Here is a 16940-nt window from a genome sequence, read left to right on the forward strand (position 1 = left end):
CCTCCCCAACTTGCAACAAATTGTTGTTCCCATCTCATTCCTTTCCCTCTTTCACACGCCATCATTCTGCACCTGAGTGGCTCACTTGTGGGCGTCCTGGCAGGATATGGCAGCATCTTCGGTTGTGCTTCAAGAATTTTGCATACAGTAGGACGTTTGTATGAAGGTGTGGTTATTCACAGGAAAATTGTTATATGCTATAGAGGTACATTTATGTCTTTTTGTCGAGAGCAAAACATTTTTTTATTTTCAATCAAAAATGATTGTTCTGAAAGCAACTTTTTTTCCGACACAAAGGAAGTCATAGCGGACACCTACGAAGAAGGACTGTGTGATGATGACAACTCAGGTAAGCAGCACTGGGCTGTATTGACGTATCCTGAAAATGACATCTGCTGCTTTTGATTGACTGGTCATATCGCAGTTATTGTTTTCATAGCTATAAAAACTAAACTGTTTTCTTTACTTTCAGAGAGCGAGCTGATCAAGGGGTCGAAAAAATTTACATATTGCCAGATGTTCACTGTCCGAGGAACAGGGCGTGGAAGCTTTATTGCTGGCAAAAGTGTCCATAACTAGAGGTAATTAAACTGTTATGTGTTCTTTTTCTCTCTTCATCTCTGCCTGTCTTGTTGTACATGGAACCTGTCTCACATGCATTAATTAAAAAAAACTTAAGATGTCAGCTGCTAATTTTCAAATTTACACCACATAACCACAGCCATTTTCACTGGACTATCTGTTGCTATCTGTTGCTGCCAAGTCATGATTTCCCTGGGGGTTAGCCTTGCAATAACCAAGTGGTGAGACACACAGCACTCTATATTTAAATGTTTCAGGTACACTCTGATAGGTGTCTGCATCACATACAGTATCTTCTATTGACATTATCTTCTATTGTTTGTCCTCATGTCTGTTTTTTAGCATAAAGTACTCTGTAGCCACTTAGTGTGGACACCAGGTGAGACCACACACACAATAACAGTCTCTCTTCTTCACTTTATCCCTCTCCCCCTTCTCCCTAAATCCTCTAGGTTATATCAGCTGTTTTGGTGAACCCCTCCCGCATCTGAAATGGCTGACACAGAGGGAACATCATGATCATAGGTGAGAGGTCACTTGGTCGGGTCAACAGGAAGTATTATTAAAGAGATACTTTATATTGAAATACAGACAGAGATGTAGTAGTCCCAGAGTTAATGATCCAAGGTCAGTTTTGCATTTCACCTCCTGATGATGATTATGATAACTGACTGTGTTAGAATAAAAAACAAGGCTTAATCATGCTCTCTCTCTATCATGTGTCACTCGTCTGCAGGTATGTTTTGATGTGAGAGAGGAAGCCAGTCCCACCATCACCACCGCACACGCTCTTAAGATAACCTTGGGGCCAACTGGGGTCCCAAGGCTGGTTAGGAGACACCGCAATTGTGATGAACTGAGAGAATATTAGGGTAGCACTGTAATTCATTAATCATATGCTGTCTGCTGCTGTTCTTACCTCTTTCCCTTTCTGTCTTCTACACCTCTCTCCCCTCCTCGTCTTTCTTCCTCGTTTTATAACGCACACCATATGTGCATTAAAGTACAGATTGAACTTGTATTTATGATATACAATTATCATAATTATAATGTATTTATAACACCTGGATAAAGAACTTATTTCAATAAATCGTTTCACATTCTCCACCGGTTGAAATTAAGTATCTCATTGAAATACTATCCTGTGTCCTTAGATTAATGCAGATGAAGGGATATGCATAGTTTTTTTTCTATATATATGAATTACAAATCAATCATTTTCTAGTATATTGCATAGTTACAATGTGTAATCATGGATGTCCCAGGAGCAGGAGTGGTAAACACTGTTGAAGTGTATAATTGTAATACATACATGCAGACACAGCATCATTCAAATAATGGAGTTTGATATGACTGAAAAAGAATGTCTCAGAGATTCATACCTGAACCGCACCTTTATTTGCCATGGAAGAATACATGATCAGTGAATATATTCAATGTACAGGCTACAATGTGGGAATCTCATGCATGATAATAACTACAGTACATGTATTTAGGACTTGCATCCTTGGCACAATAAAGTTATTGTATTCTACACTATCCATAAGCTTCATTAATGCCATTCAGACTTGAAACTGATACAACAAATATGATTGCTGAGGTTCATAGATTGGTATGAAAATTACTTCAGAACCTAATGTTTCCGGGTCCATAGACAGATTGGCTACATACTGTAGCTAGCTACACACCTATAGGCATATAGTTATTTGTATCCTCAACTACACAATAAGCAAGTAAATAGTTAGCTAGCTATGTTACTTCAGCTGCATTGCAAGGCAAGCTTACACCATTGTACATTCAATTTGCAGTAAATGCTTTAGCTAGCTAGATTCTTTGCATCCACTGTTTCACAAGACGACAGCCTGGTTTGCTGGTTTTCTCAGGAGTCCCTAAAACATTAAACAACACGAATTACAAATTCATTCTCCTAACACTGGCTAGCTGGCTAATGTTAGCTAGTCAGATAACTTGCTAAATAGCGATTTTTGTAAATTAACTTCATGACAAAAAAATATGCACAAACGTTTGTCTCTACATTAACTAACATATTCCTCTCAAGTCTACATTTTCAGCTTGACTCGTTATGACATTATAACTATTTACATTTGGTTCCACCGTAATGTTTTGTCAGCCATCTTTGCTGAAGAACGCCACCAGGGACGGGTGGCTCACGTCAAAATTCGTCATTGGAACCACTCGATATGATTGGTCATATAAAAATCTTGGGACCCAAATACATAATGAGTGCTCTAACTCCCCCTGGTGGTGGTCTGAAGCAATAAAGTTGTGACGCTGGGTACCTCTAAGTCCCGCAGTGCAAGCTCGCAACTTTTAGAGGAACCACTGTAGCAAAGAGATTTACATTTTTTGCTAGCTAACCAGATGACACCTGCATCTCTAGCTGTATCTACCGAAAAATGATATGAGGGAAAATGCCGGTCATTGACCCACTCCTCCAATGACATGACATCCTCCTGGCAGCTAGCTAGCTAACATTAGAAACCATTTTTTAGCTTGCTAAATGAAATAATGAATGCAGAATTGCTGTATGGTGAACTCAAAATGTATTGTAGTTGAGTAGCCAGCCTAGGTTACTGCTCAAATGTTGCTGTTATAAGCCTACGTTCTTCTCCTTTGCATGGTATTTTGTTCCAGATTTTAGTATTTTCTGTATTTAAAAAAAATATTATAATAATTTATGAATTCATTGTCAAGCTTTAAAAACCGAAGCCTGAGTGCAGCATTTTAGTAGCCTAGCTAAGATTTTTTATTTTTTATTCAAATGTAACCTTTATTTAACTAGGCAAGTCAGTTAAGAACAAATTCTTATTTACAATGACGGCCTACCCCTGATCACTGACTTGTTCAGGGGCAGAACGACAGATTCTTTACCTTGTCAGCTCTGGAATTCAATCCAGCATCCTTTTGGTTATTGGCCAAACACTCTAAACACTAGGCTACTTGCCGCCATGTCTGTACACTTTCCCTCTTTTGTGCACTGTAAACAGGACACATGAAAGCAGCACAATTGAAGTTGAATTCACCGATGTGAGCGCATCAAGCTGCAATTTCCTTTATACTGGCTTGTGTGTCATTGTCCTTCATTAGCAATTTTTACCTACATGTGAATCCTTTATCTTATAACTTTTTGACAACCAAGATGTACTTTTCTGTAGGCTACAGCAATGACCCATTGAAACAGACATTTAGCCTAAAACACATTTAAACTTTCGGTCAGGTAGAAGATTCAGTCAGTGTCATTAGTGATGATATGATACAGTTCACTGGCTGGCTTATGCGTGGGTGTGGGTCTGGACGGAGGGTTGTGTGTGTGGCAACACAATGCCTTTTGGTGTGCAGCACCTTGGCAGTGCTTGCTGTGACTTGTAGTGCAGCTCAACGCAGGCCAAAATGAATTGACAACCCAAATCATTGCGGGCCAGATAGAAATGGGTCACGACTTATGTTTGACACGTGCCCTAGACTATTACCCACGTTATGACTGACATTACCCTTACTAGTTTGATTGTATTGACATTCCCGGCCTTAGTTAGTCATCCATTTTGTATCAATATATTGAGTCTTTGAAACTGAAACAGTGCATCTCGAATGGGTGGATGTAGCAAACAATGTACCAGGCCAGCTTTGATTTACAACCTGATAGCAATATTCTTTGGACTACCAAGCGTCGGTTAGAGCGTCGGGCGAGTAACCGAAATGTTGCTGGATCGAATCCCGAGATGACAAGGTAAAAATCTGTCATTCTGCCCCTGAACAAGGCAGTTAACCCACTGTTCCCTGGTAGGCTGTCTTTAAATAAGAATTTGTTCTTAACTCACTTGCCTAGTAAAATATGTATTGGTGAATTAGATTAATCATGCATTGAACTGCATCCATCTATTCTACCAACAATGCCTCATGGAATGTTGAGTCAAATAGAACCTATTTTTAAAACCTCTTATAAAATAGTTTGGTACCATAAACCGAGAATTCAATATTTTTTACTGATATTATGGTTGTCTGTTTGTTTCATATCTGCAAACTGGTTAAAATGCTGTCAGTTCCACTTTAATAAAGGTACTTGACGCTTCAGCAACTTGAACCAGCACTGAAATTTGAGCAGTGAGGTTAGTTTCTCCCCCTTTGTCTATGCTTGATCCAGGTTGAAGGACATCCTACCCTGACACCCTGCAGATGTAAAGAACTTGTTGTGAACCTCCTAGCCACCAGGTTAATCAACAGGATATTATTCAGGAGTGTGCAACATCACAATGTTAAATAGAAATAGATTCAACTATGTTATTGTTTACCAGGCAGATTTGTCAGGACATTGTAACTTATGAAGCTTTTCTAAAATACAGATGTTATTTCTGTCCCAAAAGATTGCACTGTGTGCAAATCTTCCATTTAGACCACAATTAGTTGATTTAGGTGTTAGTGAAGGGATGGAACAAAAACCTGAACTCCTGTCCTGTCTATAAAAAAACTGTGTCTGTCATGACTAAATTGCACTCATGTACCGAACTAAATGTTGGAGATTAATCTCCTTGATGTCCCTCAATTTGGAATTAATTATTTTGTACAAGGGTCTGTGTTTTAAGGACTCATGCACAGACACAAGAAAACCAATACAAATGTTAAAATGTATTGAAAATTACAAGTGCTGGATGTCTCCACATGTTTCTGGTTTTAGGGTTTGGGCATCTGGTGACAGCAGTTCATCTGTCTAATCCCCTGCAAGGAGAGAGAAAGGCATCAATAACATTACAATGCGGTATTCATTTAATTGAATATATATATATATATATATATATTTCTATGTTGGTGCTAATGTGGTTCCCAATTAGAAGCAGCTGTTTATCGTTGCCTCTGATTGGGAACCATATTTAGGTAGCTATTTCCCCACTTGTGTTTTGTGGGATATTGATTGTTTGTTAGTGTGTTTGGGACTACATCATCACGGTCTTTGTAAGTTTTGTTATTTTGTTTTGTTAGTTTCACTTAAATAAATATGTGGAACTATACTCATGTTGCGACTTGGTCCGCTCATTTCCAAGATCGTGACAGAATATATCACCAACAAAGGACCAAGCAGTGTGAAAATGAGGTAAGGGAGTTTTGGACTTGGGAGGACATGAGAGTACACGAGACCCTTCCTTGGCGGGAGTCGCCAAGGAGCATAGGGGGCAGCGACGATGCCGGCTCCACGCTTCTGGCCTCCAGTGCGCCTCCCCAGTCCGGTACGTCCTGTCTCCTCCTCGTACTCGCCCTGAAGTGGGTGTCCCCAGTCCGGTACATCATGTGCCTACTCCCTGCACTCACCCTGAAGTGCGTGTCACCAGTCCGGTGCAACCTGTGCCAGCCCCACGCATCAGGCCTCCAGTGCGCCTCCCCAGTCTGGTACGTCCTGTGCCTGCTCCTCGCACTCGCCCTGAAGTGCGTGTCACCAGTCCGGTGCCACCTGTACTGGCTCCACGCAGTAGGCCTCCAGTGCACATTCACAGTCCAGAGCTTCCGGCGACAGTTCATGGTCCGGAACCTCCTGCGACGGTTCACGGTCCGGAACCTCCTGCGACGGTTCACGTTCCGGAACCTCCTGCGACGGTCCACGGTCCAGAACCTCCTGCGACGGTCCCGCTCCGGAGCTTCCAGGTACGCTCAACGGCCCGGAGCTTCCAGGGACGCTCAACGGCCGACGCTTCCAGGGACGCTCAACAGGCCGAAGCTTCCAGGGACGCTCAACAGCCCGGAGCTTCCCGGGAAGGTCAACGGCCCGGAGCTTCCAGTGACGGTCAACGATCCGGAGAGTCCAGGCACGGTGTCCAGTCCCGCTCCATGGCAGGAGCCTTCCTCTGCGCCGGTGCCCAATCCAGGCACGGTGTCCAGTCCCGCTCCATGGAAGGAGACTTCCTCTGCGCCGGTGCCCAGTCCAGGCACGGCGTCCGGTCCCGCTCCATGGCCGGAGCCTTCCTCTGCACCGGTGCCCAGTCCAGGCACGGCGTCTGGTCCAGCTTCAAGGCCGGAGCCTTCCTCTGCACCGGTGCCCAGTCCAGGCACGGCGTCCGGTCCCGCTCCAAGGACGGAGCCCTCCTTTGCACCGATGCCCAGTCCAGGCACGGCATTCAGCTCAGCACGATGGCGGGATCCAGGGTCTGGGCGGGGGCTACAACCTGCACCGGCACCGGTACCGCCACTAATCACCCCCCCACCCTCCCCATTTGGTTTCAGGTTTTGCGGCCGGAGTCCGCACCTTTGGGGGGGGGGGGGGGGGGGTAACTGTCATGGCCTGACCATAGAGAGCCCTTGGTTCCCTATGGTGTAGTAGGTCAGGGAGTGACTAGGGGGTGATCTAGTATATCTATTTCTATGTTGGTGCTAATGTGGTTCCCAATTAGAGGCAGCTGTTTATCGTTGCCTCTGATTGGGAACCATATTTAGGTAGCTATTTCCCCACCTGCGTTTTGTGGGATATTGATTTTGTTAGTGTGTTTGGGCACTACGTCCTCACGGTCTTTGTAAGTTTTGTTATTTTGTTTTGTTAGTTTCACTTAAATAAATATGTGGAACTATACTCATGCTGCGCCTTGGTCCGCTCATTTCCAAGATCGTGACAATAAGAGTAGAGAATGATTTTATCAGGTTTTATTTCTTTCATCACATTCCCAGTGGGTCAGAAGTTTACATACACTCAATTAGTATTTGGTAGCATTGCCTTTAAATTGTTTAACTTGGGTCAAATGTTTCGGGTAGCCTTCCACAAGCTTCCCACAATATGTTGGGTCCATTTGGAAGACCCATTTGCGACCAAGTTTTAACTTCCTGGACTTGTGGGGCATCTGTTTCTCAAACTAGACACTCTAATGTACTTGTCCTCTTGCTCAGTTGTGCACCGGGGCCTCCCACTCCTAGTCTGGTTAGAGCCAGTTTGCGCTGTTCTGTGAAGGGAGTAGTACACAGCGTTGTACCAGATCTTCAGTTTCTGGGCAATTTGTTGCATGGAATAGCCTTCATTTCTCAGAACAAGAGTAGACTGATGAGTTTCAGAAGAAAGTGCTTTGTTTATGGCCATTTTGAGCCTGTAATCAAACCCACAAATGCTGATGCTCCAGATACACAACTAGTCTAAAGAAGGCCCGTTTTATTGCTTGTTTAATCAGAACAACAGTTTTCAGCTGGGCTAACATAATTGCAAAAGGTTTTCTAATGATCAATTAGCCTTTTAAAATGATACACTTGGATTAGCTAACACAATGTGCCATTGGAACAGGAGTGATGGTTGTTGATAATGGGTCTCTGTACGTCTATGTTGACATTCCATAAAAAATCTGCCGTTTCCAGCTACAATAGTCATTTACAACATTAACAATGTCTACACTGTATTTCTGATCAATTTGATATTTTAATGAACAAAAAAATGTGCTTTTCTTTCAAAAACAAGGACATTTCTAAGTGACACCAAACTTTTGAACGGTAGTGTATGTGGTAGTAGAGTAGTGGCTTGAGAGCATAGACAATGTGTTGTGAAATCTGTTGTAAAATGTAATGTTTTTAATTGTATAAAACTGCCTTCATTTTGCTGGACCCCAGGAAGAGTAGCTGCTGCATTGGCAGAAGCTAATGGGGCTTATTTAAAAATACAAATACAAAAGTCCTTGTAAATAAAACACACGAATAAACCACTTGGAAGAATCTTCCTACACCTTTCCCAAAACCTAATGAAATGTTCTGGGAACATTCACAGAACCTCTTTTGGTTTATTGGCTAAAAGGCACACTTATACAAGTAGTAGAAACTGAGGTCTACTAGCCTTGGCTGGCCACTGCCCAAAATCCTTAATTGCCTCCCTGCTTATAGCATATGCGCATAAACACAGTCTAATATGCCCACTAACACCTAGGCAGTGGAGTTTAGTGGAGGGACCACCCTCCTGCTTCACGCTAAGCTCTAATATAACCCCTGCTGTTTCTGCCCAGGCCCTGGAAAATCACCTCACTGGCCCCCTGCTCTAAACAAGTCTCCTCTTAAAGAGTTCAAAGTGTGTGATTATGAAATGTCTAAGTCCTCCAAATACAAAGCCAAACACACAGGGAGAGGCTAGAGAAACAGTGGTGCTAAAAGCTCTACAGTGTGGGAGCTATCATGCCGTTTAACCTCAACCCAGACCCCCTCTTTGCTTTGAAACACAACAAAACTGCAGCCCTGCCACCTGGTTTGCTAGAAAGCTGAGTGATGGGTCTGGAGCAATGCAACCACTTTCAAATTCATAGATGGAGCTATGGAGGCAAGACCACACTAAATGTTCCAACATTTGTGTGTACAGTACGGTGTGTGTGGGTGTGCGTGACATCCTTAACCCCATTCTGGCCTCTATAGGTTCCTGTTAGGTCACTAGGTCTGATGTGACAACCCTGATGACAAACAGGCCTGCTTTTCTGACCTACAGTCAACACTTTGGAAAGATGACTATAATCTCATTCTTCTCATCCTACCTCTTCCCCCTTATACATTGCAGTGTGGATTTGGAGATTGTAATTTAGTGTGACAGGGCGTTCATTATGAACACATTCTAGGATGAATCCCACCTCAGTGGGAGTGTGACGGAAATGACTGGTAAGGTCACACCTACACAAACGCAAACACACAAACACACGCTTGGTCACCGGGGCTCTGTCTACATCTCAGCACAACAAAGGAGATATTGGGAAATGTTATAGTGCCTTTAGAAAGTATTCACACACCTTGTCTTTTTCTACTTTTTGTTGTGCTGCAAGGTTGGATAAAAATGTATTGAATTGTCAGTTTTTTGTCAACGATCTACACAAAATGCTCTTGTGCCAAAGTGGAAGATTCTAAAATGTCTAAATAATATATGAAACACATTCTGTATATGTTGATTACATATTAATTTAACCCCCTGAGTAAAAAACGTTAGAATCACCTTTGGCAGGGATTACAGCTGTGAGTCTTTCTGGGTAAGTCTCTGAGTTTATTGTCCTGCTGAAATGTGAATTTGTCTCCCATTGTCTGTTGGGAAGCAGACTGAAGCAGGTTTTGCCTGCGCTTAGCTGAATTCCATTTATTTGTATCTTTAAAAAAAACTCCCTTGTCCTTTCTGATGACAAGCATGCCTATAACATGATGCAGCAAAACACCATCCTTGAAAATATGATGAGTGGTACTCAGTGATGTGTTGGATTTGCCCCAAACATAACATTTACATTTACATTTAAGTCATTTAGCAGACGCTCTTATCCAGAGCGACTTACAAATTGTTGCATTCACCTTATGATATCCAGTGGAACAACCACTTTACAATAGTGCATCTAAATCTTTTAGGGGGGGGGGGTGGGTTAGAAGGATTACTTTATCCTATCCTAGGTATTCCTTAAAGAGGTGGGGTTTCAGGTGTCTCCGGAAGGTGGTGATTGACTCCGCTGTCCTGGCGTCGTGAGGGAGCTTGTTCCACCATAGGGGTGCCAGAGCAGCGAACAGTTTTGACTGGGCTGAGCGGGAACTGTGCTTCCTCAGAGGTAGGGGGGCCAGCAGGCCAGAGGTGGATGAGCGCAGTGCCCTCGTTTGGGTGTAGGGACTGATCAGAGCCTGAAGTTACGGAGGTGCCGTTCCCCTCACGGCTCCGTAGGCAAGCACCATGGTCTTGTAGCGGATGCAAGCTTCAACTGGAAGCCAGTGGAGAGAGCGGAGGAGCGGGGTGACGTGAAAGAACTTGGGAAGGTTGAACACCAGACGGGCTGCAGCGTTCTGGATGAGTTGTAGGGGTTTAATGGCACAGGCAGGGAGCCCAGCCAACAGCGAGTTGCAGTAATCCAGACGGGAGATGACAAGTGCCTGGATTAGGACCTGCGCCGCTTCCTGTGTGAGGCAGGGTCGTACTCTGCGAATGTTGTAGAGCATGAACCCACAGGATCGGGTCACCGCCTTGATGTTAGTGGAGAACGACAGGGTGTTGTCCAGGGTCACGCCAAGGTTCTTAGCACTCTGGGAGGAGGACACAATGGAGTTGTCAACCGTGATGGCGAGATCATGGAACGGGCAGTCCTTCCCCGGGAGGAAAAGCAGCTCCGTCTTGCCGAGGTTCAGCTTGAGGTGGTGATCCGTCCTCCACACTGATATGTCTGCCAGACATGCAGAGATGTGATTCGCCACCTGGTTATCAGAAGGGGGAAAGGAGAAGATGAATTGTGTGTCATCTGCATAGCAATGATAGGAGAGACCATGTGAGGATATGACAGAGCCAAGTGACTTGGTGTATAGCGAGAATAGGAGAGGGCCTAGAACAGAGCCCTGGGGGACACCAGTGGTGAGAGCACGTGGTGCGGAGACAGATTCTCGCCACGCCACCTGGTAGGAGCGACCTGTCAGGTAGAACGCAATCCAAGCGTGGGCCGCGCCGGAGATGCCCAACTCAGAGAGGGTGGAGAGGAGGATCTGGTGGTTCACAGTATCAAAGGCAGCAGATAGGTCTAAAAGCATGAGAGCAGAGGATAGAGAGTTAGCTTTAGCAGTGCGGCGAGCATCCGTGACACAGAGAAGGGCAGTCTCAGTTGAATGACCAGTCTTGAAACCTGACTGATTTGGATCAAGAAGGTCGTTCTGAGAGAGATAGCAAGAGAGCTGGCCAAGGATGGCACGCTCAAGAGTTTTGGAGAGAAAAGAAAGAAGGGAAACTGTTCTGTAGTTGTTGACATCGGAGGGATCGAGTGTAGGTTTTTTGAGAAGGGGTGCAACTCTCGCTCTCTTGAGGACGGAAGGGACGAGTTGATGAACGAGGTGAGATAAGGGAGAAGGTCTCCGGAAATGGTCTGGAGGAGAGAGGAGGGGATAGGGTCAAGCGGGCAGGTTGTTGGGCGGCCGGCCGTCACAAGTCGCAAGATTTCATCTGGAGAGAGAGGGGAGAAAGAGGTCAAAGCATAGGGTAGGGCAATGTGAGTAGGACCAATGGTAGAAAGTGGACCAGCGGTGTCGTTTGACTTAACAAACGAGGAGCGGATGTCGTCAACCTTCTTTTCAAAATGGTTGACGAAGTCATCCGCAGAGAGGGAGGGGGGGGGGATTCAGGAGGGAGGAGAAGGTGGCAAAGAGCTTCCTAGGGTTAGAGGCAGATGCTTGGAATTTAGAGTGGTAGAAAGTGGCTTTAGCAGCAGAAACAGAAGAGGAAAATGTAGAGAGGAGGGAGTGAAAGGATGCCAGGTCTGCAGAGAGGCAAGTTTTCCTCCATTTCCGCTTGGCTGCCCGGAGCCCTAACGCTTGTATTCAAGACAAAGTTAATTGCTTTGCCACATTTTTTGCAGTTTTACTTTAGTGCCTTATTGCAAACAAGATGCATGTTTTGAAATATGTTTTCTGTACAGGCTCCTTCTTTTCACACTCGCATTTAGGTTAGTATTGTGTAGTACCTACAATGTTGTTGATCCATCCTCAGTTTTCTCCTATCACAGCCATTAAACTCTGTAACTGTTTTAAAGTCACCATTGGCTTCAAGGTGAAATCCCTGAGCGGTTTCCCTCCTCTCCGGCAACTGAGTTAGGAAGGATACCTGTATCTTTGTAGTGACTGAGTGTATTGATACACCATCCAAAGTGTGATAAATAACTTCACCATGAGCAAGGGGATATTTCATGTCAGCTTTTTCTTTACCCATCTACTAATAGGTGCCCTTCTTTGTGAGGCATTGGAAAACCTCCCTGGTCTTTGTGGTTGAATCGGTGTTTGAAATTCACTGCTCTACTGACGGATCTTACAGATAATTGTATGTATGGTCTACAGAGATGAGGTAATCATGAAAAAATGATGTTAAACAATATTAATGCACACAGAGTGAGTCAATGCAACTTATTATGTGACTTGTTAAGCACATTTTTACTCCTGAGCTTATTTAGGCTTGTCATAACAAAGGAGTTGAATACTTATTGACTCAATACTTTTCAGTTTTTAATTTCTTATTCATTTGTAAACATTTTGAAAAACTTAATTCCACTTTGACATTATGTGGTATTGTGTGTAGGTCAATGACAGAACATCTCAATTTCATTCATTTTAAATTCAGACTGTAACACAACAAAATGGGGAAAAAGTAAAGGGGTATGAATACTTTCTGAAGGCATTGTATATAGTCCACACTTTTGTCGTGACTTTACTTTCATTAATCTGATTACTGTTTTATTTATCTAATCAACTATGTTTAATTGTTACCCGATTAAATGAAATCATGACTGTATTTATGTGTAAATGCCTTAGTTCGCCGTGTATCTCTGTCAGAACCAAGCCTTCTTCGAAAGGGGTTTGGTTGGGCCTTTCCACGGCACGCTTGTAATGTTCTGATTGTCCAAAAGGGGTCCCCACCCGTCTTCTACTGTTGTCCCCCTTTGCCGTCGTCTGGTATCCGTTGACTTGTCGTGTAGTCCTGAACAGAACTACAGAGCTTATTCTACTATCCATTCGCTCCTGAAGCTGATTTTATGAAGATAGGCTAGCTAGCCGTGTCAATGGTTCCCAGTGGGGTGATGAGAGTAGTAGAATATGATGTTTTGAAGACAGTAGAATAATTGTCCCACTTAAATTCACATTTCTAGATACTTTACCTAGGACAGCTAATCAGCCATACCAGTGATTGTCCGGGAGGTGACGTTATCATCTCTACCTCGTGATGAGATTGAGTTCTAACCACTTTGGACGTGAGCTGCAGCTCAACGCTTCTTTGGTCTCCTATGTTAATTATTAACCCCTCATTTTATACAGTTCTTCAAAAGGGGTGGTTCATCTGGCTGACACACTCTCTGACCTCACTCAAGTTGGCGATGACTACTCACTTGTACAAACTTACAGAAACAATTTCCTCTTATGGTTTCTAAGATCACATCCCTTTCTTAACAAAAACACATTCATCATTTTTCATATTTCATATATATCGTTAAGGATGGAGACTTCGTACATGTAGTGTATATACCTTTCAAGTTACAATATTTCCTTCAAAACATTTTTAATGACATCACAAATAACAACCAAAATGACATTATTATTATTTTGATCGCCTCTGACCATTCCCCACATTCTATATTAGAAATATTGTTCCAGTATTCGCTTTAGAACGTGTTAGAGTTTCGGCGGGGAAATCTCTGTGTAAACAATGGCACATTCCTGTGTGAAGAGAGGAATGTTCTCTCCTTGATTTACAACAGAGTGTGAGCTGTCAACCCCGCACCAGCTCCCTTCTCCCCCCTCTGCGGGTGAGAGAGGGTCTGGTTGAAGTCATCCATTGCCAAGCTGATCTGACCCATTTGGATCCTCACATGACAGTCATAACACCTTAGACTAGGGCTGCAAAAAAAGTGTATTAATAATTAGTAAATTATTTATAAGGATCTACATAAATCATCAACTGAGGTATTAGTAAGTGCATGTACTCACATTTATAAATGCACTCATGAACAATGGGTGTGAATACTTTCTGAAGGCACTGTAATAGAGCTACTGGCCGGAAAGTGATGTAGAGAAAATGCTGTGCTCAATGTTCTGTTTCATGTTGTTTTCAGTCGCGACCCTGCCCGCATGTGGGGAAACCAAGCTGTGGTTACCTAGGTTACCCCATTGGCTCGCAAGAAAAACTTGACCTTTTTCAAAAGCAATTTTCTTGTGGTCTGCTTGGTTTAGTCAATTACAAAACTACATTTAAGAAAAGTACAACATATCTAAACATGTCTAAAGATGATTTTAAATACTGTTGAAGCAATATGTCTACAGGTTCACCTGCCTCACCTAAAGCCCATTCTTGTGGGAAGCTGCTATAGACCACCAAGTGCTAACAGTCTGGATAATATGTGTGAAATGCTTGATAATATATGTGATATCAACAGAGAGGTATATTTTCTGGGTGACCATATTATTGACTGCATTTCATCAAGCTGCCCACTCAAGAAAAGCTTCAAACTGTAACCAGTGCCTGCAACCTGGTTTAGGTTATCAGTCAACCTACCAGGGTGTTTACAAACAGCACAGGAATGAAATCATCAACATGTATTGATCACATCTTTACTAATGCTGCAGAAATCTGATTTAAAACAGTATCCAAATGCATCAGATGTAGTGATCACAATGCAGTAGGTATATCCAGGAAAACCAAAGTTCCAAAGGCTGGGCCTAATATAGTGTATAAGAGGTCATACAAGAAGTTTTGTAGTGATTCATATGTTGATGATGTAAAGAATATTTGCTGGTCTGTGATGTGTAATGAGGAGCAACCAGATGCTGCACTTGACGTATTTATGAATTTGCTAATTCAAGTTACTAATAAGCATGCACCCATTAAGAAAATGACTGTAAAAACTGTTAAATCCCCGTGGATTGATGAGGAATTGAAAAACGGTATGGTTGAGAGGGATAGGGAATAAGGAATGGCAAATAAGTCTGGCAGCCCAAATGATTGGCAAACGTACTGCAAATTGAGAAATCATGTGACTAAACTGAATAAAAAGAAGAAACAATACTATGAAACAAAGATTAATAATACAAACAATCATAGTAAAAAGCTTTGGAGCACCTTAAATGTTGGGCAAAAAGGCAAACTCAGCTCCATCATGCATAGAATCAGATGGCTCCTTCATTTCAAAACCCAATGATATTGGCAACTACTTTAATGTTTTTTTTCATCGGCAAGATTAGCAAATTTAGGCATGACATGCCAGCAACAAATGCAGACTCCACTAGGGTTGCAAAGGTTGGGAAACTTTTTTGTATATTTCTGGAATTTTGCTTAAATTCATCAAAAAAGTTAGCTTATAACAGTGAAGCTTTTTGTAGGACACACATAAGGCAATTACAGGTCTTGTGGCATATTTCGGTTAAACTATCCCCAATTCAATGGAATTGCAACCCTCTGCATGCACAGTGCATTCTTCCATCACATGTGTAGTGCACTCTTCCATCACATGTACAGCTGATTCTCAAGATCTTGCACACTAATGAGATGCTATTGAGCCCACACTACTACACTGTCTGAGCCAAGGACTTACAGTGAGGGAAAAAAGTATTTGATCCCCTGCTGATTTTGTACATTTGCCCACTGACAAAGAAATGATCAGTCTATAATTTTAATGGTAGGTTTATTTGAACAGTGAGAGACAGAATAACAACAAAAAAATCCAGAAAAACGCATGTCGAAAATGTTATTAAATGATTTGCATTTTAATGAGGGAAATAAGTATTTGACCCCCTCTCAATCAGAAAGATGTCTAGCTCCCAGGTGTCTTTTATACAGGTAACGAGCTGAGATTAGGAGCACACTCTTAAAGGGAGTGCTCCTAATCTCAGCTTGTTACCTGTTCCATCAGCGCTCACAACAAGCAACCTCTGACAAAAGTCCTCCTACTTCTATTTGAGGTGAAAATTATGAATCAGACACCTTATCGATAGTAACAGCTCATGGTCCTCCTGGAATCAGAAGTTGTTTTGACTCAATGGAGGAACATAGTCAGAGAAATGCTGATGAATGTCTTGCTCAAGCTGTGTATGCAAATGGCTCACCTCTGATGCTCACAGGCAATGTGCATTGGAAGAGATTTCTGAATGTTCTTCGCCCAGCATACACCCCTCCAACCAGACATGCTTTATATACTCATTTGCTGGATGCAGAGTTCAACGGAGTTCAAGTGAAGGTCAAGCAAATCATAGGGAAAGCAGACTGTATTGCAATCATCTCTGATGTGTGGTCGAATGTTTGTGTGCAAGGAATAATTAACTTCATCATCTCCACCCCTCAACCAGTATTCTACAAGAGCACAGACACAAGGGACAACAGACACACCGGTCTTTACATTGCAGATGAGCTGAAGGCAGTCATCAATGACCTTGGACCACTGAAACTATTTGCACTGGTGACAGACAATGCTGCAAACATGAAGGCTGCTTGGTCTAAAGTGGAGGAGTCCTACCCTCACGTCACACCCATTGGCTGTGGTGCTCATGCACTGAATCTGCTCTTCAAGGACATCATGTCACTGAAAAAAATGGATACACTCTACAAAAGATTCAAGGAAATAGTTAGGTATGTGAAGGGTCATCAAGTTATAGCAGAAATCTACCTCATCAAGCAAAGAGAGAATAATAAGAGCACCACATTGAAGCCGCCCAGCAACACCCATTTGGTGTTGTTGTCATCATGTTTGACAGTCTCCTGGAGGGGAAGGAGTCTCTCCAAGAAATGGCCATATCACAGTCTGCTGATATGGACAGCCCCATTAAGAGGATCCTCCTGGATGATGTATTTTAGGAGAGAGTGGTAAGCAGCTTGAAACTCCTGAAACCTATAGCAGTAGCCATTGCACGGATTGAGGGAGACAATGCCA

At 43.0% G+C, this 16940-nt stretch overlaps 1 protein-coding gene and 1 long non-coding RNA gene across 2 annotated transcripts in view; one reads left to right on the top strand and one right to left on the bottom strand.

Moving 5' to 3' along the window:
* The window catches only part of brsk2a (BR serine/threonine kinase 2a), a 572400-nt gene that overhangs the window by 435147 nt on the left and 120313 nt on the right, over positions 1-16940 (bottom strand). The gene's annotated exons all lie outside the window — the stretch shown is intronic.
* Positions 296-2319, top strand: LOC123724438 (uncharacterized). Its single transcript, XR_006756989.2, has 4 exons — positions 296-349; positions 473-581; positions 1035-1107; positions 1319-2319. It is a non-coding gene; the product is annotated as an uncharacterized LOC123724438 (long non-coding RNA).

Source organism: Salmo salar, chromosome 10, assembly GCF_965601325.2.
Source record: "Salmo salar chromosome 10, fSalSal1, whole genome shotgun sequence".
Classification (NCBI taxonomy): domain Eukaryota; kingdom Metazoa; phylum Chordata; class Actinopteri; order Salmoniformes; family Salmonidae; genus Salmo; species Salmo salar.